The 24,568-nt window shown below is 38.7% G+C and overlaps 8 non-coding genes and 1 pseudogene across 8 annotated transcripts; all 9 read left to right on the top strand.

Annotated features, from left to right (window-relative positions):
• The window catches only part of LOC141318658 (uncharacterized), a 530,387-nt pseudogene that overhangs the window by 264,977 nt on the left and 240,842 nt on the right, over nucleotides 1–24,568 (top strand).
• LOC141319037 (5S ribosomal RNA) lies at nucleotides 275–393 on the top strand. The gene has a single exon (XR_012353316.1). It is a non-coding gene; the product is annotated as a 5S ribosomal RNA (ribosomal RNA).
• LOC141298630 (5S ribosomal RNA) lies at nucleotides 1,147–1,265 on the top strand. The gene has a single exon (XR_012341613.1). It is a non-coding gene; the product is annotated as a 5S ribosomal RNA (ribosomal RNA).
• On the top strand, nucleotides 1,350–1,468 carry LOC141298652 (5S ribosomal RNA). The gene has a single exon (XR_012341615.1). It is a non-coding gene; the product is annotated as a 5S ribosomal RNA (ribosomal RNA).
• LOC141318628 (5S ribosomal RNA) lies at nucleotides 2,222–2,340 on the top strand. Its single transcript, XR_012352932.1, has one exon. It is a non-coding gene; the product is annotated as a 5S ribosomal RNA (ribosomal RNA).
• On the top strand, nucleotides 3,094–3,212 carry LOC141298663 (5S ribosomal RNA). Its single transcript, XR_012341616.1, has one exon. It is a non-coding gene; the product is annotated as a 5S ribosomal RNA (ribosomal RNA).
• LOC141298675 (5S ribosomal RNA) lies at nucleotides 3,966–4,084 on the top strand. Its single transcript, XR_012341617.1, has one exon. It is a non-coding gene; the product is annotated as a 5S ribosomal RNA (ribosomal RNA).
• LOC141298686 (5S ribosomal RNA) lies at nucleotides 4,169–4,287 on the top strand. Its single transcript, XR_012341618.1, has one exon. It is a non-coding gene; the product is annotated as a 5S ribosomal RNA (ribosomal RNA).
• Nucleotides 5,041–5,159, top strand: LOC141298697 (5S ribosomal RNA). Its single transcript, XR_012341619.1, has one exon. It is a non-coding gene; the product is annotated as a 5S ribosomal RNA (ribosomal RNA).

Genomic DNA, 24,568 nt, shown 5'->3' on the forward strand with positions numbered 1-24,568 from the left:
AAATCTGTGGTGTGTAATGTAGACACTGTGTAAGACAAACTGTATTTTTTAATGTATCTTTTATCACAATAAAAAAAAAAAAAAAAAAAAAAAGAGCGCCCGATCTCGTCTGATCTCGGAAGCTAAGCAGCGTCGGGCCTGCTTAGTACTTGGATGGGAGACCGCCTGGGAATACCAGGTGCTGTAAGCTTTTGCCTTTTCTTCACTATTTATATAATATGCTGGCTTTTACGGAGGCTGATCTTTAAATAGCCCACTTTTTGGAGCAGCCCTCGCTTACGGCCATACCGCGCTGAGAGCGCCCGATCTCGTCTGATCTGGGAAGCTAAGCAGCGTCGGGCCTGCTTAGTACTTGGATGGGAGACCGCCTGGGAATACCAGGTGCTGTAAGCTTTTGCCTTTTCTTCACTATTTATATAATATGCTGGCTTTTAGAAAGACGTGTTTTACCGCTCTATTTATTACAATCATTTAAATGTATTATAGAGTTTTAAGTGTTTTACATGTTTTTTAGGCCATTTTATTACTCTTAACATTTTAAGTGAGTGTGTGTCTTTAAAAAATGGATGGTTGGCCTGCCATGTGACTAGACACATGACAGGAAGCAGGAAGTACAACTGTATAAGAGAGCAGCATGACAAACAAAGGACAGTCACCAAACTGTTGGATTGAGGAGTTGCTAATTTTAGAGCTCACCTTTCCATTCACCACCTGCAAACTTTGGATTACACTTTCTGTGGATTGTATATACACCGGTGGACACTCACATTGGACTCATCAACACACTGGGATTCTTGGACTGTTTTTAGGGTATGGACAAATGAACTGTATTCTTTTAACAGCGTTTACCTCGTTTTATCGTGTTGTTTTAAAGTCTTTTATGTGAACCTTGTAAATAAACCAAATCTATTTAAACCAATCTTCTTTTATGTCTCATTCTTTTAACCACTAGTCATCTCTCACAGTTAAATCTGACCCCATTTTAGTCTTGTAACTCGGCTGATAAGGCCGATTGTTACACTTGGATGGGAGACCGCCTGGGAATACCAGGTGCTGTAAGCTTTTGCCTTTTCTTCACTATTTATATAATATGCTGGCTTTTACGGAGGCTGATCTTTAAATAGCCCACTTTTTGGAGCAGCCCTCGCTTACGGCCATACCGCGCTGAGAGCGCCCGATCTCGTCTGATCTCGGAAGCTAAGCAGCGTCGGGCCTGCTTAGTACTTGGATGGGAGACCGCCTGGGAATACCAGGTGCTGTAAGCTTTTGCCTTTTCTTCACTATTTATATAATATGCTGGCTTTTACGGAGGCTGATCTTTAAATAGCCCACTTTTTGGAGCAGCCCTCGCTTACGGCCATACCGCGCTGAGAGCGCCCGATCTCGTCTGATCTCGGAAGCTAAGCAGCGTCGGGCCTGCTTAGTACTTGGATGGGAGACCGCCTGGGAATACCAGGTGCTGTAAGCTTTTGCCTTTTCTTCACTATTTATATAATATGCTGGCTTTTAGAAAGACGTGTTTTACCGCTCTATTTATTACAATCATTTAAATGTATTATAGAGTTTTAAGTGTTTTACATGTTTTTTAGGCCATTTTATTACTCTTAACATTTTAAGTGAGTGTGTGTCTTTAAAAAATGGATGGTTGGCCTGCCATGTGACTAGACACATGACAGGAAGCAGGAAGTACAACTGTATAAGAGAGCAGCATGACAAACAAAGGACAGTCACCAAACTGTTGGATTGAGGAGTTGCTAATTTTAGAGCTCACCTTTCCATTCACCACCTGCAAACTTTGGATTACACTTTCTGTGGATTGTATATACACCGGTGGACACTCACATTGGACTTATCAACACACTGGGATTCTTGGACTGTTTTTAGGGTATGGACAAATGAACTGTATTCTTTTAACAGCGTTTACCTCGTTTTATCGTGTTGTTTTAAAGTCTTTTATGTGAACCTTGTAAATAAACCAAATCTATTTAAACCAATCTTCTTTTATGTCTCATTCTTTTAACCACTAGTCATCTCTCACAGTTAAATCTGACCCCATTTTAGTCTTGTAACTCGGCTGATAAGGCCGATTGTTACACTTGGATGGGAGACCGCCTGGGATTACCAGGTGCTGTAAGCTTTTGCCTTTTCTTCACTATTTATATAATATGCTGGCTTTTACGGAGGCTGATCTTTAAATAGCCCACTTTTTGGAGCAGCCCTCGCTTACGGCCATACCGCGCTGAGAGCGCCCGATCTCGTCTGATCTCGGAAGCTACGCAGCGTCGGGCCTGCTTAGTACTTGGATGGGAGACCGCCTGGGAATACCAGGTGCTGTAAGCTTTTGCCTTTTCTTCACTATTTATATAATATGCTGGCTTTTAGAAAGACGTGTTTTACCGCTCTATTTATTACAATCATTTAAATGTATTATAGAGTTTTAAGTGTTTTACATGTTTTTTAGGCCATTTTATTACTCTTAACATTTTAAGTGAGTGTGTGTCTTTAAAAAATGGATGGTTGGCCTGCCATGTGACTAGACACATGACAGGAAGCAGGAAGTACAACTGTATAAGAGAGCAGCATGACAAACAAAGGACAGTCACCAAACTGTTGGATTGAGGAGTTGCTAATTTTAGAGCTCACCTTTCCATTCACCACCTGCAAACTTTGGATTACACTTTCTGTGGATTGTATATACACCGGTGGACACTCACATTGGACTTATCAACACACTGGGATTCTTGGACTGTTTTTAGGGTATGGACAAATGAACTGTATTCTTTTAACAGCGTTTACCTCGTTTTATCGTGTTGTTTTAAAGTCTTTTATGTGAACCTTGTAAATAAACCAAATCTATTTAAACCAATCTTCTTTTATGTCTCATTCTTTTAACCACTAGTCATCTCTCACAGTTAAATCTGACCCCATTTTAGTCTTGTAACTCGGCTGATAAGGCCGATTGTTACACTTGGATGGGAGACCGCCTGGGAATACCAGGTGCTGTAAGCTTTTGCCTTTTCTTCACTATTTATATAATATGCTGGCTTTTACGGAGGCTGATCTTTAAATAGCCCACTTTTTGGAGCAGCCCTCGCTTACGGCCATACCGCGCTGAGAGCGCCCGATCTCGTCTGATCTCGGAAGCTAAGCAGCGTCGGGCCTGCTTAGTACTTGGATGGGAGACCGCCTGGGAATACCAGGTGCTGTAAGCTTTTGCCTTTTCTTCACTATTTATATAATATGCTGGCTTTTAGAAAGACGTGTTTTACCGCTCTATTTATTACAATCATTTAAATGTATTATAGAGTTTTAAGTGTTTTACATGTTTTTTAGGCCATTTTATTACTCTTAACATTTTAAGTGAGTGTGCGTCTTTAAAAAATGGATGGTTGGCCTGCCATGTGACTAGACACATGACAGGAAGCAGGAAGTACAACTGTATAAGAGAGCAGCATGACAAACAAAGGACAGTCACCAAACTGTTGGATTGAGGAGTTGCTAATTTTAGAGCTCACCTTTCCATTCACCACCTGCAAACTTTGGATTACACTTTCTGTGGATTGTATATACACCGGTGGACACTCACATTGGACTTATCAACACACTGGGATTCTTGGACTGTTTTTAGGGTATGGACAAATGAACTGTATTCTTTTAACAGCGTTTACCTCGTTTTATCGTGTTGTTTTAAAGTCTTTTATGTGAACCTTGTAAATAAACCAAATCTATTTAAACCAATCTTCTTTTATGTCTCATTCTTTTAACCACTAGTCATCTCTCACAGTTAAATCTGACCCCATTTTAGTCTTGTAACTCGGCTGATAAGGCCGATTGTTACACTTGGATGGGAGACCGCCTGGGATTACCAGGTGCTGTAAGCTTTTGCCTTTTCTTCACTATTTATATAATATGCTGGCTTTTACGGAGGCTGATCTTTAAATAGCCCACTTTTTGGAGCAGCCCTCGCTTACGGCCATACCGCGCTGAGAGCGCCCGATCTCGTCTGATCTCGGAAGCTAAGCAGCGTCGGGCCTGCTTAGTACTTGGATGGGAGACCGCCTGGGAATACCAGGTGCTGTAAGCTTTTGCCTTTTCTTCACTATTTATATAATATGCTGGCTTTTACGGAGGCTGATCTTTAAATAGCCCACTTTTTGGAGCAGCCCTCGCTTACGGCCATACCGCGCTGAGAGCGCCCGATCTCGTCTGATCTCGGAAGCTAAGCAGCGTCGGGCCTGCTTAGTACTTGGATGGGAGACCGCCTGGGAATACCAGGTGCTGTAAGCTTTTGCCTTTTCTTCACTATTTATATAATATGCTGGCTTTTAGAAAGACGTGTTTTACCGCTCTATTTATTACAATCATTTAAATGTATTATAGAGTTTTAAGTGTTTTACATGTTTTTTAGGCCATTTTATTACTCTTAACATTTTAAGTGAGTGTGTGTCTTTAAAAAATGGATGGTTGGCCTGCCATGTGACTAGACACATGACAGGAAGCAGGAAGTACAACTGTATAAGAGAGCAGCATGACAAACAAAGGACAGTCACCAAACTGTTGGATTGAGGAGTTGCTAATTTTAGAGCTCACCTTTCCATTCACCACCTGCAAACTTTGGATTACACTTTCTGTGGATTGTATATACACCGGTGGACACTCACATTGGACTTATCAACACACTGGGATTCTTGGACTGTTTTTAGGGTATGGACAAATGAACTGTATTCTTTTAACAGCGTTTACCTCGTTTTATCGTGTTGTTTTAAAGTCTTTTATGTGAACCTTGTAAATAAACCAAATCTATTTAAACCAATCTTCTTTTATGTCTCATTCTTTTAACCACTAGTCATCTCTCACAGTTAAATCTGACCCCATTTTAGTCTTGTAACTCGGCTGATAAGGCCGATTGTTACACTTGGATGGGAGACCGCCTGGGATTACCAGGTGCTGTAAGCTTTTGCCTTTTCTTCACTATTTATATAATATGCTGGCTTTTACGGAGGCTGATCTTTAAATAGCCCACTTTTTGGAGCAGCCCTCGCTTACGGCCATACCGCGCTGAGAGCGCCCGATCTCGTCTGATCTCGGAAGCTAAGCAGCGTCGGGCCTGCTTAGTACTTGGATGGGAGACCGCCTGGGAATACCAGGTGCTGTAAGCTTTTGCCTTTTCTTCACTATTTATATAATATGCTGGCTTTTAGAAAGACGTGTTTTACCGCTCTATTTATTACAATCATTTAAATGTATTATAGAGTTTTAAGTGTTTTACATGTTTTTTAGGCCATTTTATTACTCTTAACATTTTAAGTGAGTGTGTGTCTTTAAAAAATGGATGGTTGGCCTGCCATGTGACTAGACACATGACAGGAAGCAGGAAGTACAACTGTATAAGAGAGCAGCATGACAAACAAAGGACAGTCACCAAACTGTTGGATTGAGGAGTTGCTAATTTTAGAGCTCACCTTTCCATTCACCACCTGCAAACTTTGGATTACACTTTCTGTGGATTGTATATACACCGGTGGACACTCACATTGGACTTATCAACACACTGGGATTCTTGGACTGTTTTTAGGGTATGGACAAATGAACTGTATTCTTTTAACAGCGTTTACCTCGTTTTATCGTGTTGTTTTAAAGTCTTTTATGTGAACCTTGTAAATAAACCAAATCTATTTAAACCAATCTTCTTTTATGTCTCATTCTTTTAACCGCATATAAAAGAAAACATGAAAACATGATACTGTTGCTTCTAATAGCAATACGAATTTGCTGATCGTTTCTTAAAGATTGTCTCTGCAGTGTGCTCTTCAATTGAGAGACGGGGTGTGTTTAGGAATGTCAGAGGAGGGAGGCGAGATGTCCAAAAAGGTCACGAGAGTCACGCTGGACGGATCCTGTGACCTACAGGCTCATGTAAATCTGCCTTTTCTGTTTATATGATTGAAATTTATGTCAGGAAAAAACTGGACATCTGTTTTTTTGGGTGCTCCCAGACAAAGAGCGGTTTCTGCTCACTGGGCGCGTTATCACTGTTTTAGTGTCCTGTGAATTACCGTCTTCCTGTGCTCCTGACGTGAATTAATGTTAACCGGGCAGGCCGGGTCAAAATTAGGGAAGGCTAGTAGACTATTCGGCGTCTGGTGATCATCATGTGATGGTCATGGATAAATTTTATGGCTGGAAAGAGGGTCCTTTTGTTTCTTTGGAATGTGGCATTTTCTGTTTGATGCTTTGTTCGACCAAGATCCTACAATCAGTACAATTCAAATTAAAATAAATTATGGGTTTTGAAAAGACTGTGATTGATCTAGTGTTGTGAACACCTGTTGCTTATTTTGCTCAAGATCATTTTCTATTTAAGTCCCTTTGCCATACAGCCATGATTTCATGAGAGTTGACTTGAAAAAAAAAAGACAAGAAAGCCACAATTTACAAAACAAGAGCTTATAGTTCTTTTGGATGAGGTGGGAAATAATAAAATCATGCTATTCTCAAAACTAAAAAACACTATTACAAATTCAGACAAAAAGAAAATTTGGGCTGAAATCACACAAAAAATAAATGCTTCTGGCAATGGGTATGAGAGAAGCCCAGAGGAAGTAAGGAACAAGTGGAGGGATTTCACAAGTGTTACCAAACGGAGGGCTGCAGCACGTAGAAGGGAAGAAAAGAAGACTGGGGGGTGGGGGGGGTATCAATTCAGTTCCTCCTCTGAATGCAGAGGAAGAGAAAGTTTTGGCCATCCTGGGGCCTGAAGCATTGGAAGGGATCCCTGGAGGCATTGATGCATGTGCATCAACTAGGACTCAAACATCAGGCCTCCTCCAGTCTGGCCCTTCAGCATCTGGCCTCCTCCAGTCTGGCCCTTCAGCATCAGGCCTCCTCCAGTCTAGCCCTTAAGTATCAGCAGTGGGTCCTGGGCTATTACTCCCTTCCCCTGACTCAACTCAGTCTGAGGCCTTCTCATGTGCTGAGCAACATCCTCCTGATATTCCAGAACACCAGTCATTAATCTCCCGACAAAGGAGAAACAGGGGACGTTGTGGCTGCAGTGCAAAGCTGCTTCAGTCTGAAAAAAAAAAAACTGAACTCCAGGAAATTAAGAAAGAATTGACTGCCCTGAGGGAGCGGCAAGACAGACATCATCAGGAGGTAATGGCCTACAGGAGGGCTAAATTAGAGTTATTACAACAACAGGCCCTCCTTAACCATGTTTTACCAACTGATAGTAAGTGCAAATGGCATTGTTCATGCATTACTCAGTATGTAAAGTCAAATCATGTGTGACTGACAGCTTTGTAACTTTTTGAAACTGTATTTTCTTTTCACAGACCCACAGATGTAACAATCTTCATCTTCATCTTCTTTTTATTTATATGTATGTATGTATGTATGTATGTATTTTTATTTTTTGGCTACATTGTTGGCCACCATGCCTCCCAAAATCCAACCCCTCGTCCTAGTCGTGGGAGGTGGAAACAGACTGGGTCTGGCAAATGGGGCTCTGGTGAAGCTATGTGTGTTTTCAGTGACAAAGCAGTTCAAAGCCTTCATCAGCTGATTTGAAACACAAAATAAAATATACTATTTTATGTCCAAACATACTCTTTTGTAATATGTAAGTGCTTTTTTTTGTATATGACCTGTAAGTGCTTTGCTAGTACATTTGGCATTCATACAGTAGTTTAACATGTGGAAAAGTAAATTGACTCATCAAAGTAGTATACTAATGCCAGTTCAAAATATGGGCAATTGATGTGTGACGCTAAAGCATTTACCATGTCTTGTCATCCCTTATTAAATACCTGAATAATGTGACTAAGCCCAATTATGAAGCATATGTATGAAATGGAATTTTTAATTTAAAGTGGTAAGCCACCATCAGATACACTAAAACCATACATAAAGTTGTCTATGTAAGGATTTCTTAATTCACAACATTATATCAATGACAATATAAGCCAAATATAGCACAAAACACTGTTTTAAGTACTCAGATCATTTTTAAGAATGGCATGACAACTATGGAACCAACAGTATGACAACAGCCTTGTTTAAAACAAAAAAGTAATTAATGCATTAATAGGATAATGCTGTACCAAATTACTATAACATATCTTGATTGTTAGCTAAGGTGTTTCTATAATCTCTCTGATATGGTGCAGCAGGTGTACTAAGAACTTTCCTAATAAAAACGGCATGCATATGTGTTTCAAGTGCTCAACAATGGCAGCTTTACAAAGAATTCTACAGCTTGAGCATAGAAGGCGGCACAGAAGTCAGACAGTTTACATAAATGCCTATATAAGGACACATTTCACCCCCCTTGACACACTAACTGATGATGCCATCTTGAGAAAATTCCGGCTTCCAAGGAACAAGATCCTTGAACTACTAGAGATGGTGAAAGCACACCTTCAGAGGGCCACCAGAAGAAACTTTGCCTTAAGTCCAGCAGTGCAGTTGTTAGCTGCACTGCGTTTTTATGCTGTTGGGAGTTTCATGGAGGTGGTGGGTGATGGCCTAGGTCTCAGCAAGTCTTCGGTCAGCAAAACTGTGACAGCAGTAACACCTTTGCTGTTACAGCTTTTAAAGGACATTCTGATTTTATCCAAAACACCAGAAGAAATCCAGCAGGCCAATCGACAGTTTTATAGCAATGCCAGCATCCCCGGAGTAATTGGAATTATCGATGGCACCCTTATTCCAGTAGCTAGCCCTGTTGTAAATGAGCCATTATACATTTGCAGGAAGGGCTATCCAGCTATTAATGTCCAAATAGTGTGTAATCACCAGGGGATGTTTACAGACATTGTTGCAAGATGGCCTGGGAGCACACATGACTCTTTTGTATGGGCCAATTCTGCAATTTGCCAGGTGGCTGAAGACGGTGGCTTTGGGGATAGCTGGCTGCTGGGAGACAGTGGCTATCCACTTCGCCCATACCTCATAACACCTGTGCAGCAACCAGCCACCATTGCAGAGGAGAGGTTTAATCAGGCCCATGGAAGGACACGCTCTACAGTGAAGAGGGCTATAGGACTGCTGTATCAGCAAGTCCAGTGGTGGCCTGAAGCTGAACCCCACCAAATGCTGCTCTGTAATTGTGGTTAGTGCAATTCTCTACAACATTGCAGTCAAGGAAAATGTCCAACTTCTTGATGAGGAAGACAGGGGTCTTGCTGGTGCTGAGGAAGATGGCACTTCTGATGATGATGATGATGATGATCAACACACATCAAGGCAGAATGCATCCTGAAGCAGAAGTCAGACAACTGTTAATTCAGAATGTTTGGTTAGGTTTTTTTATTTTTTTTTTACAGTTTGGATACTGTATTTTTTTGTTTAAATGAATCTGACATAACTTGTGTTAATAAATATTCTGTTTTTTTGGGCCTATATGGTTTGTCCCTGCAGACTTCATTTAAATACTTTTGCAAACAAGTAGGCTATATATTTTTTATAAAGCTTATGACAATATTCCATTTACTACTTCTGTGAACACAACACAAAACAACTTAAGCTACTTATTTATAACTTTCTTAACACTTAACACTCTATGCACTGTGTGATAGCAATCTGTCTAACGTCTGATTTCCGTTGCTTGTTACTTGTGTGAGTGCATTTTTAACTCAAATCATTCCAAAGTCCAGCAATTTTCTTTTTGCAAGTTTAATAACAAAAATTAACTGGAAATGTTGAACGGTCACTCCAATCTTGCATAAAACAAGTTCTAACGGCACTTGCCGGAAATGACATCAGCATAATTTTCAATATTTGTAAAAAATATTTTAAATCATTAAAATACAATTATTTTACAATTGCTCAATTCAATTACTTTAAACACATCAATATAAATAAACAAATAACTTATGTGGCTCTTACACACTGTATGTGCTGAATACGTGAACAGTAGGCCTACAGATAACATTAATTATAAGTGAAAAACTCTAACGTACTATGTTACAAATATTGTTAGGAGAATTTGTCTTTGGGAATGTTTTAACAAAGATACTCACTTGCAAACTGACATTTTCTTCGCACAAACGAAATCAAGGCTGCGCTCCAACCACCATAAATAATGCTTTCGTAGGGCACTTCGAAGGGAGAATAATTGCGATGGTCACGCTGTTATATCGTTTCAAAGTGAATTTACAATCAAAATACACCAAGTCTTCACAACACTAAGTCTTCCAAATCACTCGAAGTGGTCGGAGAAATCTTACAAACTAATAGGGCATAGGGTCGTTAACTGTGAATAGAACACATCCCAGCTGCGGTGAAATCAATGACGTCGACACAGAAAACTAACAAGGAACTATGCTTCTAACCACAGGTCGAGAGCTGTAGTTCCAACCACGTAAGTTTGCGATGCTGTTTGCGAATGTTCGTTCGAACTATGGTGTCAGGAAACACCCAAACGTTGAACTATGTTGGTAACGACGGAACTTGCGACAATAGTTGGCTAACGATGGTTTTAGGAAACGCACCCCAGGCTGCTTGACCAGCAAAAACCAGCCTAGGCTGGTTTTAGCTGTTTTTTTTCACCAGGGAAGACTGGGTCGTACAATCAAACTGCTTGGGAACCATTTACGTTCCTGAGAGTCACACTGCATAATATTTAGCAGAAAGTCTCTTGGAAAGCATAAAAGAATGGCACATCGATGAAGGAAATATTTTGTGTGTCACCACAGACAACGGTGCCAATATTGTTGCAGCCATACGGCAGTTAAAATGGCCATGGCTTAACTGCTTTGGGCATAATTTGAATGTTACTATTACCAATTCACTACAAATGGAGAAGACCAGCACAGATCGAGCGTTTGGCGCTTGCCGGGCATTTAATGGGGCTTTCTCCAAAAGCTGGGACAGAAGACGTAAACTCAGGAGAGCGCAAGAGGAGATTAACATCACTCATCACTCTCTCATAATGGTAAGCTATATCCAATATTAAACATTTTGACATTTTATTCCAACACCCATATCAATAAATATTTAATATTAGAAGTCTGATATAAAAAAATTACAACCACATTGTTAATGGCTACAGATTAGAATGAGAATACAAAATGAAAATTATCTTAAAAGAAAAGCTAAATAGAAAAAAATAAAAAAGTGAAGTTATTCATATCATTTATTTATTATTTGTAGTATTGTCCCACACGCTGGGGCTCAAAGCTGAAAATGACTGAAAAGGATTCTGAAGCAGGCTCCAACAAAACCCCGGGTGTGTGCAGATGACAAAAGCCGACGTCCACTACCAAACTTAACCTGGCAAGATATTTCAGTCCTGGAGACTGTAAGCAGCGCATTAAAGCCTGTAGCATACTTGACTGATGTTTTGTCTGGAGAGTCTTACATTAACATTTCGTCTTTCATTGTTCACCTGTTCGTCTTATGTGTGCCTGCAACAAGCAGTCTATCTGAGAAGGTTTTTAGCACAGCAGGTCAAATTGTCACCCCTTTTCGAAATGCTTTAACCCCGGAGAAGGTGAATATGCTGGTTTTCCTGTCAAAAAACTGTGTTAAATTAATTTCATGCTTCACAATTATAATTATAGTATGTCTATAGTATATATATACATATACACACACACATATATATATATATATATATATATATATATATACATATATATATAAGATATTTTAAACTTGTAGTCAAAGGCTACTGCATTTGTTGTTTAAGGCACTTCTTACAGTAAAAACAGATGTAGCCTGCGTCTTATCCGTAATACCTTTAATGATGTGCTTTAAGGTGTATACATGCATTAAATACACAAAAAAGGTAAGTGTATGGTAACTATTAGGGTATTTTAAATATATTTTGCGATTTTCTATTTTTAGCCTAATATTTGTCATTTTCCGATATTGTCGATTATCTTATGGTACTGATTATAGAGATTGATATCGTGATTCTTTGGAAGCATCGTCGATAAACTATAATATCGTTGTATCACCCAGCCCAATTAGCATTGCATTATAAATATAATATATATATAAAAATACCCAAGATTGTTCGAAGAACACAGACAAACCATATATTGTCGCAGTCATATGTTTATTTTCATCAAGTTTTGAGTTTTATTCAGCTACAGCTATGACTGAATACCTCTGTCCATATTAGGGATTTCCTGGAGTGACATCAGTACTACTATTTCTGCTATACATAATTATGTAGAGTTTCTGAGCAGCGGCACCCTCCAGCTTAAACAGTCATTACTGTATATTACGTGTGTATTCAATGATGCTCTCAACACCCTATTTTGGGTAAAAATAAGATAAATATTACTTTTCTGAAAAGAAACTGGATTTTGTTTATATTTATTTATAAGCCACTATCGCACATCCTTACCTCCAACCCTAATCTGACATACCTAAACAAGTTAATCAAGGTCTTTAGGATCTGATGTTCTTTAGGAACATGCAGGTGAGTTTGATTAAGTTTGGAGGTAAACTCTGCAGGGAAAAGGATCTCATGGCCCATGTTTGAGAACCCCTGGTTTAGATCCTACTGTTATGATGATGCTTGAGGTAATCTGTGGGCAGGGGGTGTACTGTATGGGTGCAGAAATGCCCCCCTCCTCTAGACTGTATTGGTTTCTCCCAAGCCCATATCTGGTCTTCCTGCTCATTAATGTAATCCCTTTCACCTGTCTTAGTTAATTAGCCACCCTTTATAAGTTTGTTTGTTTATACTGTTTCTTTGTACGGCGACAATTGTTATGTATATCAAATGTTACATCTAGTGTTTCCTCCTGTGTTCCAGTCTTCTTGTCTGCTGTTCCCCTGTCTGTGGATTTATTAAAGCATTTTTCATTTGACTTCTTCATCGTGTTACCCATTCCTGCACGTTTCGTGACAGTCAGCCTGGCCAAAATAGTATCTCCGCGTTTCCCCTTTTTTCGTTTCAGATTTTTCACAGGCTTTTATTTTGTTTTCCATAGTGTTTCCCTTTATGGATCCCCTCCTTCATCCTGAATTCCTTCTCCTCTTGCTGAAGCCAGAGGAGAGATTGCTCGAGGGGTACACCAAAATGTTCCAGATGCTAGCTAACGCCACCAGCTATCCGAATGACGCACTCTGTGCGTGCTATGACGCAAGCCTAATCAGAGTGCACAGAATGCCTGAATTCTTTATCAGGATGCTTTTGAAATTGTCTATCCCCTCGGCTATGCCAAAAAAACACAAAGTTGTTGCAGTCTATCTTTCTGTGGCTAATTTACTTGCTCTTGTGCTGTCTAAAACTGACCACATGTCCCTTGTATGGTGGTGATAATTTGAGTTCACACACCATTGATGGATTTACAGAAAATTTCAGTAGTACTTTTGCAGGTACTGTGAAATCATGCGAAGTGAGTTTTTGAGTGATGACCCAAGTCAAGTCAAGTCAAGTCACCTTTATTTATATAGCGCCTTTTACAATACAGATTGTGTCAAAGCAACTGCACAGTATAACAACTGCACAGTATCCCAAGTGTTTGTGGTCCACAGCGCACCCCTGAAAGTTACAATTCTGCTATTTATGATTTACAAAGTGATTCCAGTCAAGCCATCAAAGGCATAAAGGTAAACTCTATTTTCAATATTTTGAAATCTTTCCTTGTTTGTCAGCCCAGTCTCCCACCCTGTTTAGGGCATGACCTATTCAAAGCTGTCTTATCCAATGATGTTGCCTTGTGCTTGAAGTATTTCATTAAGAAGAAACAATGGCATACATATTCAATTTTAAACCGACGCATCAAGCAGTTCAAGTACAAAGGTACTGATGCTCTCACGGCAACCGTGCCTGGTGTGAGTTCACCCTAAGGTCATAGCCGCGGGAACGTATTTTGAGCTGGGGGGGATGAGAGAGAAAAAATAATTGTGGTGGTGGTGGGGGGGGGGGACGACTATCTAACCATGCTTTCAGTGGCGTAAGTGATAATACGTCTAACACATTGTTTTTGACGCGGGAGACACGAGTTCGCATCCGCCTTTAGGTGAAATCATTTTCGAAAAAGTCTCCCTTTTTACTTACATCACATCGGAAAGTCATTTGTTTTTTAAAAAAAAAAATTATTAAATAATCGGAAAGTTGAAATAAAGTATCAGCTAGGGTGAGGTGTTTCTGAGCAGAAGTTACAGTACATTGCTTTGTTTACTTTGCTGTGTCTCAGTGAAAACCGGGAAAGAGTTTAATTGGTATGGACCCTGAATAAGCCAAATGGAATCAATTTGTGGAAACCACAGCATTTGAATTAATTTAATTAATTTAAATTTAAATAAGGAGTTTAATTTATTAAGGCATACCTCATACAATAGAGTGTGACGGTGCTCTGAAAAGTGCAGAGACATACTCACTGAATTAGAGACGGTAAATGTGGCTTTTTTTTATAGAAATAAAATAAATTTAGTTCAGTTGAACATGGGAGGCTACAGATCTGAGGGAGCGCAGCGAGTCTGTTCCAAGCAGCCCTGAGCGGCAGGAGTGATATGTGATGAGAATGATGCGAAATGACTGGTGGCGGATCCAAAAGCAAGATAACTTTTGTTTATAAACCTTTAATTTCTTCATTTAAAATAAACGAGCTGGTCTTTATCGTTGCTGTGTTTTCATAAAAAAATAACGGTAAACCACAAATTAAGTATTCGTTTAAAAAAAAGAAACCTTATTTATTTTGGGGTAGATCTGCTTCCTTATCCGACTGATCCAATATCTGTCTGCTCAAGTCTCAGTCTTTTTTTATTTTGTTTGGAAATGCGTTTTTGTGCCGTGTTGATTGGTGTATTTTTAATCTTCAATGACGGATGCGGTGACGTCACGCGAAAATTATTGTCATTGTATTGTATTTCCAATAAATTTTAATGAATATTCGAATTACTAAAAATAGTTTTTGTCCTTTTTAGTTACAAATTTTACATTTATTTATTTTTAGCACAGCACCCCCAGCACCCCAATTTTTTCTTTAGCTCCGAGCCAGGGGGTTCTGCAGCACCCTCAGCACCCCTACTTCCCGCGGTAATGCCTAAGGTGGCTAAGCTTTTGAGGGAAACCATTTTTTTAAGGTTGCTTCCTGTATTAATTAGTGACAAAGTGCAAAATCCAGATGATGACGTGGCAGTTAATACTTCAGCTTAAAGATATAAAAAAAATTAATCAGCACAGGTAGCCTATCTTCACAGTCTTGAAATTCACAACTTTTTCTTTTATGTCAGTGTTAGTAAATGATGTAATTTCAGAAGAGTCAAGTTTTAAATGGGGGGGGGGGGGGGGGTCTAAAGTCTTTGGTCCTTTTTGAGCAATATGTTATCAGTCTAATCAAAGTTATGCTAAAAGTGGTAATGCCAGACCCGGAGTTTGGCTGAATGGATTCCAAAACAGTAAAACTGAAATGTTTAAGTCTAGAGAAGTTGGGAAATTAGCCTATTTTCAAAAATAGTGGTGTGTTCCACTAACTGTGTTAAAATATATTTATATATATACAACTAGTTTTTTTTTTTTTTTAAATAACTAAGTTAATTTGTTACACTGACAGCTTAATTTTCTCATATTTAGTTTTGTAAAATATATATAATTGAATTTCAAAAGTATATTTATTATAATTAAAATAATTTCATGGTAAATACTTATTACCTTATTGACCTTTAAAAAGAATCTAATGTATTCAAAGTAAATGTTTAATTATGAGTAAATGTTTCTGTTTTAGTTTGTCTTTTTTTTGTAACAGTGATATTCAAATAAAAAATAAATATGTAAATTTATACTTGTATTAGAATGTTATATGTAATATAGATTAGTAGCTATTCAGTGGAAAGAGCTATTGCATCCGAAACATCTGCACCAGGCAGTTTGCAGGATGCCTGTTTTTGACTATTTAACATAGTACAGAGATTGAGGAGCTGGAAGACATTTCACTTCCTACTCGTGTTGAAGAGTTCACAGTGGATGAAGATCCTGTGAACATAATCATCGGGGACTGGACATAGTAGTTGGGTGAAAAGGGGGACTAAATTGCCAGGGCCCGAAGTGGGGGGAGGGCTCCTGAGGAACGTTGTACAGTCGAGGAAGCCCTTAGCTGAGTCAGTGCACAGGGCCCAGAATTCCCAGCAATGCCCCTGATTGGGGAGATCAACGCTGCAGAGATTTTGGTTTCACGAAGGTGCAGAAAATGCCAAACTTGGCAGACAGATTTGAATGCACAAGGAAAGTATCATTGGTGTCACAGATGTGCACTTTTGCAGAAGTGCCAGAACTCTGAATGCATTGGAAAAGGGAAAGTTTCCATCGTGGGCAGTTTTGGCGCAGAAGATGTGAACTTGTCCAACAGTGTCCTGAAACGATATTTGACCGATGAGAAGCTGTTACACTTACTTGCAGATAGCCAGGATATTGAAGAGCATCTGTTAACTCTGGAAAAGTGTAAAATCAAAATGCAAAACAACATTGTTGTTTGTTTGAAAAAAGCATTAATTCATACATCGGCAGCATCTACTCAGGAAGAAGTACCAGCTGAAGGATCTGTACAGCAATAAGTAGCTTCAGTTCCAGGGGTCAGAGAAGTAGCTGAAGAGTCAACTGAAGGTGAAGTACCTTTAATATCTGAGGACCAAAAGGTGGCAATTCTGGACGAAGATAAAGTGGATGAAGAAGTTGCAGTTGCGATGCAGATTGAGGAACAAGTAGCAGGTATAACATGAGTAATGTTATTTAATATTTATTGAATTTGTTATTTTTGTAGTTTTATGTCAAATGCCATGCATGTATTGTTTTATGGTCTGTCTCTTTGTCTTTGCTACACTTTTTGTTCTGTCTTGTGTTGAAATATCTTTCTGTTTATCATACATACTTGTCGGTATTTTGTTACACAAATTCTTTCCTGTCCTTTCTATTGTGTATATACAGTTTGTTTGTTTAAAGTCCAGTGAAACTGAAGTTCATCAAATGTACAGTTAGTGAGTATCCTTTCAGTTATGTAAATATCAAAGTTTTTTGTAATATTACTGATTAGTAATATGTTTATTGATGTGAATTTTTACATAGGTTGAGGATGCTGGCGAATAAGATATTCAGTGTGGCAGCAGTACAGACATTGCTGTGGTGGAAAAAATTTGGTTTCCCAATTAAAATCCCACTTAAGTTTAAATGGTGTGTTCACACCAAGCGTGACTTGTGAAAATAAATCACGCTATTCATGCGTACACTGTAAATAATTTGTGTTGTTTTCACAGTATTATTGCTGTATTTGCAGTGAAAGTTTACTGTAGAAACAGTTTACAGTAAGTTGCTGTCAATTTTATAGCTTTTACATCATTTTTGCTGTATTTCCAGCTTTGTCACCGTATAACTATTTACAGGAAAGTTGCTGTCAATTTATGCTTTTCTTTGGTGGGGGAAAAAAATAATTACAGTAATTCTTATACGCCTGTTAAACTGATGACAGTAATATTCCGAAAGACATGCCCGACAGTGGACATATTTTGGTTTATTAATGTTATTTCAGCTTAGGAATTTTATGATACATCGTTTAATAAGGTAACCCATAGATTAAGGCATTTAGCCTATAGGTCAAAAAAGTTTAAATTTGCTTAGGTGTTTTTTCTTTTTTTTTTCTTTATGGTTCCCAGATTTTGTCACAAACACAACTAATCTCAAAGGTTATTATAGCCTGAAATGTTTGGATGGGAGATGTAGTCCCATCCAATGATCAATTATATAGACAATGTAAATAGATAAAAATCGATTTCCATGATTTATTATTATTATTATTATTTTGCTTTCGATTTAAACTCTTAAGTTCATTACATAAAGAGCGAATCTGTTACACCAGGCCAGCAGAGGGAGCTCTTACCCACACTGACTGTTGCTGCTCCCTCTGCTGCCTGTTTGTCAGCCATAAAGGCCAGCTCAGCACACACACTGGCTGCGAAGTATTGTTTTGCCTACGCTAACTCTACCGAGCAATTTCGTTGTTTTTCCTCTGTGTCTTGTTCCCGAGTTTCCTTGTTTCATAGTTTATTCTTGTTTTGTTTTCCAAGTCTTAGCCTAGTCTTAGTTTTGCCTTGTTTGTTTCGTTTGTTTTCTTTGTTACTTTGGACTGCCCTACTGGATTACGACCGTCACGCCTGTTCACTGTATTACTCTTTCGGATTACCCTGTTTATTCCTGTTTGCTGGTGTTTTGACCCTGTCTGTCGACTACGATCTGTCTAATAAAGCTTGCAATTGGATCCTCATCTCCGTCGTCATTTGTAACAGAATACTTCGCCACCCCGGATCCAGCAGCTTTTTCCACCAGCAGTTCACCATGGACCCAGTCATCAGCTTCGCTCTCAGGAAACAAGGTATTTGGCCCCTTGAGGTCTACATTCAGGATTTCTTGGACATTATTCACCACTCTAATTTCCCGGACTGTGCACTCATAGACTTTTTTTGCCATGGACTTAATGAACCACTGAAATCTATATTAATACTCCGTGGTCCTCGAGGGTCACTCTGTGAACTTTTGAACTTTGCTTTATCAGTCACTGGCTCCTCATTCACTGTGGTCGCTTCCGAGGAGTCAGTGAACAAGCTGCAAATCACAGCCAAATATCTAAAGCCTCAGCACAAGATGTTTGCTAGCCCAGAGCCTCAGCACAAGATGTCTGCTAGCCCAGAGCCTCAGCACAAGATGTCTGCCAGCTTAAAGCCTCAGCACAATATGTCTGCTAGCCCAGAGCCTCAGCACAAGATGTCTGCCAGCTTAAAGCCACAGCACAAGATGTCTGCTAGCCCAGAGCCTCAGCACAAGATGTCTGCCAGCTTAAAGCCTCAGCACAAGATGTCTGCTAGCCCAGGGTCACAGCTAGGCCCAGACGGAATCTGCGGACTTTTTTGGCAATTTCTGCGCAAAATTTTTGGAAAAATCTCTGGAATTCTGCGGAATGGTTTTAAGAGTATAGGAGCGCACAGAAAGCTGAAAACATTACAAATAACATTAAAAACTTTTATTTCAGGTTGACAATACAAATTATATTGTAACAACTGGTTTGTTAAACAAAGCTAGGTCTGTTTTATACTAAATCCACTAAAGGTGCAGAAAACGACTATAGAAACTCTGATATCATTAAATAAATAAATAGCACTAATAAATAATAAATATTAATAAATAAATAAGTTACTTATAACAACAATGATAAATAAATAAAAGTGGTGTAGCAATCAATTAAACACTTAAATGCAGTACATTAGAAAACTAAATTTAGTAACAATTTATAGTAATTTAGTAGTAAAAATAGTAATTTACAATCAGTAGTATTTTTCATCAGGAAAAAAAAAGTTGTGAAATCAGAAAAACTACTGGATGTGAGTAAAGATGGAATGTAGATGTTTTAATCTCTGGTGTTAAATTTGGCTATCAGCATCATTTTAACATTCTCCTCTGTTAGGCTGCGTCTGTGGTCTGTTAAAAGTGCAGAATAGTGAGAAAAAAGCCTCTCCACATCCACTGAAGTTGTAGGGAGATGCAGGTACAGTGCAGCTAGTGGGGCGAGTGTTGGCATTCGATCTTCCCTGGCAGCCCACCACTCCACCGCACTAACCTCACCTGCATCACTCTTGTCCATGCAGATGTAGCGATGCCACTCTTCTGTGGAGACATTCCTCAGTGCAGGGACAACTTGAACATAATCCTTAATATCAGGTTTTAAACCGGATACCTTGGCAGGATCAAAGATTGGGAGGACTTTGAATAGTTCAGTGCAAGGATGTCTCTCTATCACTGCCTGTAGCTTGGTGGAACATTCTGCCATTGCATGCTTAAACAGCTCTGAACAAGTGTACCTCTCATCCTCATTTAACTGCTTCAGTTGCTCTCTAGTCTTAGGACGCCAATCCTCAGCATCTGCGGTGCTGCCATAGTCAAAGAGCATGCTGAGGTCCTCCAGCTGGCTGAAGATGCTGGCAGCTGTGGGCGTGGAGGTTTCTTCCAGTTTGGTTAGGGTGGCAAGGGGGTCAATATCACCATAGAGTGCCTTTGACAGATAAAAATTTCTTAAAGACATTGTTCAAGTTTTTCGTTAAACCACATGTTTATTCTTTTAAGAAGACTTTAAACTTCAACAATTGCTGGTTGGTCCAGCTCCTGGACCTTTAATAAAATAATTATAAGCAAAAACATTTGGACCAACTTACAAAATATGTCCACCCTGTCAGGGACAAATGGATACAGAAAGCAAATATTTCTGACAGTGTTATCATTCTAAATAATACACCTTTGGAAAATATTTCTGTCCCTTCTCTTATATATATTTTTTTAAAAATTGAAAAGAACTTCAAAAACTTTGGAAATAACAAAAAACTATGTTCTGCTATCAGAGCTCTGCCCGAGTTACATACCATTTAAAGTAAAAAATAAGATAGGAAACATATCTGACCAGAATTTATCCAAAACCAATTTATCCTTAAATATTCCTAAAAGAACAAATGCTAAAGATTGTCATTTGTATAAAGACATTTTATTTATTTTCAGTTAAAGTGCATATGACAGGGTGGACAATGACATATGACGGGGTGGACGGTAACATGACAGGGAGGACAACTGAAGGAAGAGACACAGAAGTGGCAATAATAACACACTTAATTTAATTATTTTGAGATTCCACTCCATGTGTGTGTGTGAGAGAGAGAGAGAGTGTGAGCCTGTGTGTGCACACGCTTCCGTGTTTGCGTCCGTATAAGAGAGAGACTCAGTCAAGACATAGTCTACATACAAGTAATACCGGTAACACTTTCTATAGCCCCTATTTATAACACATTATAAGGGTATTTCTAAGGCATTATAATGAATGCATAATGCATTATAAGAAACCTTATAATATGTTATATCATCTCATATAACCATAACAACAATTATAATACATTATAATACTTGAGTATTTGAGGTTATAACTTTTAAGATTATGATGATTTATAACACACAATGAACGGCATATTAAATCTACTTAATTCATAATGGACTATATCATATTACATTTATTTTTTACATTATATTATGTTTTATTTTGATTGTACCCTAAGTCTATTGACTATAAGCTTAAACTTTCTAACTAGATGCCAACTAACACTCTTTAGAGTATCAGTAGACTAGGTTATGGTTAGGCTAGGTAGAAGGTTCATGTACTTGCAAAGTTACTTATAATATAACATAATAATTTGTCTTTTGGGGAAACATCAAAATTTAGTGTTAGCATATATTCAGCATAATAATAATTACTGCTAGCTGACATGCAGTTGCAGACTTACTTATCAAAAGCTATCTGAAGGGTACCATCAAAATCATCAAACAGTTCACATTACACATTTATCTAAACTGATACCTGATCTTAGGGTTCTTTGGGAAATATTATTATAGTTACTTATAAGTGGTATTTGTATGCTTTAAGTAAAGTGACATGAGTAACATGTCAAGATATGAGGCTTATAATATGTTATAACTATGAGGAGGTAATCATTCTCTTAAAAGCTATAACCACAAAGAAGTAAAAATTATAATACATTAAAACTGTTCTAATGAATACTCATGAGATGACTTCATAGAAAGTGTTACCGTAATATCTCAAAATACATTTAACAAGCTTAAGTATATCCCTAAATGTCTACTATAGATTCCAACCTGGATGGCCCTGGTTCATGCTGAGCTTCAGGAGAGATGGGTGGTGTGTCTGACACAGGCAAAGCATTCCTCCTGGCCTTTGCTCTGGCTTGTCTTTTAGCCTCCCTCCATCTCTTTCTCTTTTCTCTCCTCTCACGCTCACTTATTTCATTGACACTCTTCTTCTTTTCCAGTCTGCCTGTCTCTTTGCCACCTGGCTCTCTCTCCCTCAAGATACTGCTTTCTTCTGTCTGGATCTGCATCTCGGCGCTCTCTGTAACACCTTGCTATCTCAGCTTTATTAAGTCCCATACTTATCAAAATAAATGTATTCTGTTAACACACATTAAATACAGTAAAATATGTTTTCACAATCAGTTTTATTGTTTCTAAATTGTCATTAAATGTGATACGTAGTCTTCTGTTACCCATCTCAGCGGTTGATGTCCACCCTGTCATAACAGCCTTGATGACAGGGTGGACAATGACAGGGTGGACAATTTTAGCTAATCTGCTTTTATTAAGCACATGGTGGGACCCTAGCTAGCATAACCAGCTAACCTGAAGGTGACTTTGAAGTATTTTGAAAAATATACCTAAACTTTTGTAGAAAAAAAATATTTACTTTTCTGATTTTCACGCCGACAGGGTGGACATGTTCTGTGTGACCACATCAAACAATGAACATATAATGATGATAAACATGAAAAATAAGATGAAGTACTTACTCTTCTTGGTGCTTTTGGTCTAATCTTACTTCAAATATGTCAACATTCTGGTGATGATGTCACTGATTGCATCATATTAGTAATTAAAGGGCCAAGTGACCCATAATGACAGGGTGGACATTAAGTTCAGGGACGCATATGAAATTGAAGATATTTTTGTAAAAATACAAATAAAATGGCAAAAACCTTTTTTATTTGCTATTAACTAATGACAACAATAAGGGAAAGTGGAAATTTGTTTGATTATGTGTTATTTTATCATTAATAGCCTTGGTTGATGTCTGCTGTCCAGCATGAGGGACACAAGAGAAGGGCAGTGATGCATTAGAAGAAAGTGGAATAAAATAAAGAAAACCAACTTGATTGCAGTTATTATTGTACAAAAGTGTATTTAAGTACTTATACATTACTTGTATCCAACCAGAATAGTGTTATTACATAAAATGGCCAAAATAACTCCATGATTGTGATGGGGACAACAAAGGGCACTTTATAGTGATATTGACCCAAGGATATCGGCGCTGTGCTCCACAATGAAGGAGGCCTGGACTTTCAGGAGCTTTCCGTTCCCTTCTAATAGAACTCCTAGGTCCCGCACAGCTTTAGAGGTCGGTGGCAGAGTTGGGATGAAGCCTTGCAATATATCTATATTTTCTGCCAGGTATTGAACAGCTTTTATCCAGGATCCCCATCTTGTCTGGACAGCAAAGACTGGCATGAGAGGAGACAGGCCCTGCTGCATCATGAAGGCCCTCAATTCAAGGCGACGTTTGGGTGACTGGCAGAAAACCCGCTTTACCAGGGCACACATCCGGTTCAGTTCTTCAAATTTGTCTGGAAACACCTCTAAAACCAACTGCAGCAGATGTGCCACACAGGTGACATGACTGGCATTGGGGAATAGGCCGTGGAGAATTGTGTTATATGCCTTTTTCATATAACTAGCAGAATCAGTCACGAAAGCCCATACGTCATTGAAATTGATGTTGTTGGTGTTAAGACAGGAGATGACCGCCTGCGATACAGTACTGAAGTTGACACGATCTAGAAAAATTAGATCTGCTGCAACAGGTGGTTTGCCCACTGGCTGGAGGAGAATAGCAAGGACACAACGGCCACAAGCATCAGTTGTTTCATCAGCAATTACATAGACAGGACTTCTATGTACAGCCTGCTTGATGTCCTCCAAATACTGAGGAAATAATTGTGGAAGGTAATCAGAGCGTAGGTGAGATGGAGCAGGAACTGACCCTCCCTGTTTGCAGTACTTCTGTAAAAATGGTGAAAATTTAGAAGTTTTTTCCAGAGGGATGTCAGCTTCGATGAAGGTCTTAATGAAATCAAAGATGAACTCCTTTCTTTCAGCTGTAGATGAAGTCTTAGATATACAGGAGGCCAATGTCTGTGTTCTGAATGATGCTGGGGGGAGGAGGAAGTATTTTAATTAGAATTCAATTTGAAAGAGTTTTAATTGGCTCAGTATTGACACATTAAATTCAACTTTTAGTTACTCAAATTAACCCAGCAGCCGAATCCTTAGCCATCTTCAAGAATTAGCTAAAAACACACCTCTTCCATCTTTATCTGACCCTCTAAATCTAGCAATCTTCTAATTCTATTCTTTAAAAAAACTAACACCAGCTTTTCTAATCTTTTTGAATTTTCTCTATTTTAGTTTTCTTTTTATTTATTATACAGTTAGCAAAAGCAAAAAGACCCCTAACACTAGCTTGCTCTATTCTGTTTCTTAAAAAACTTGCTACATATAGCAGTAGATTGTAGTGCTGGGTGGTAGGATGACCTCCACGAGCCACGCCCCCCTTCAAATTCTTCTTTACTTGACAGGGCTGTATATTATACATATCAAATCTAACCATTGCATAAAAACCAAATGTGCTATTTATAAAAATTTACTGATGAAACGTTAACAATTTCTTTTCTACATTCTACCACACAATATAGCAATATATTTCTGTCATCATAACTTCTGTCATAAAGTTAAAACAAACTTTTATTTTGGCGGATTGTAGTGAAGAGCTTTGAGTTTGCGTCTGTATCTGACGATAGTTTTTTTCAGTGAAATGGAGAAATCCTGATGCAGTGAGAGATCTTACTCTCACTCTCGAGAGTTGGAGAAGAAGTTCATGTCCTCTTTATAGTGAGTGGGGCGTGCGTCATGCGTACTTGAGTGTGTACTAGTAGTTGACACTGAGGCGCTCTTTCA

This window comes from Garra rufa, chromosome 1 (genome assembly GCF_049309525.1).
Source record: "Garra rufa chromosome 1, GarRuf1.0, whole genome shotgun sequence".
In the NCBI taxonomy this organism is placed as follows: Eukaryota; Metazoa; Chordata; class Actinopteri; order Cypriniformes; family Cyprinidae; genus Garra; species Garra rufa.